General features: G+C 38.2%; 1 protein-coding gene across 1 annotated transcript in view; it reads left to right on the top strand.

Annotated features, from left to right (window-relative positions):
* skiv2l (SKI2 homolog, superkiller viralicidic activity 2-like) overlaps positions 1–584 on the top strand; it is a 72534-nt gene that overhangs the window by 5830 nt on the left and 66120 nt on the right. The window lies entirely within an intron of this gene.

Here is a 584-nt window from a genome sequence, read left to right as displayed (position 1 = left end):
GCTGTTTGTTGCTCCTTCACAAACTGTTCTGTTTTTGTGTGTTTTTCGTCACACGTTTCAGTTTTTAAGGTAGCCTTTGAAGCTGTTTGTTGCTTCTTCACAAACTGTTCTGTTTTTGTGTGTTTTTCGTCACACGTTTCAGTTTTTAATTCAGCCTTTGAAGCCGTTTGTTGCTCCTTCACAAACTGTTCCGGTTCTTTGTGTTTTTTGTCGCACGTTTCAGTTTTTAATTCAGCCTTTGAAGCTGTTTGTTGCTTCTTCACAAACTGTTCTGTTTTTGTGTGTTTTTCGTCACACATTTCAGTTTTTAAGGTAGCCTTTGAAGCTGTTTGTTGCTCCTTCACAAACTGTTCCGGTTCTTTGTGTTTTTTGTCGCACGTTTCAGTTTTTAAGGTAGCCTTTGAAGCTGTTTGTTGCTCCTTCACAAACTGTTCTGTTTTTGTGTGTTTTTCGTCACACGTTTCAGTTTTTAAGGTAGCCTTTGAAGCTGTTTGTTGCTTCTTCACAAACTGTTCTGTTTTTGTGTGTTTTTCGTCACACGTTTCAGTTTTTAATTCAGCCTTTGAAGCTGTTTGTTGCTCCTT

This window comes from Nematolebias whitei, chromosome 19 (assembly GCF_014905685.2).
Source record: "Nematolebias whitei isolate Nwh7 chromosome 19, NemWhi1, whole genome shotgun sequence".
Classification (NCBI taxonomy): Eukaryota; Metazoa; Chordata; class Actinopteri; order Cyprinodontiformes; family Rivulidae; genus Nematolebias; species Nematolebias whitei.
This window is presented reverse-complemented; position numbering and strand designations above follow the sequence as displayed.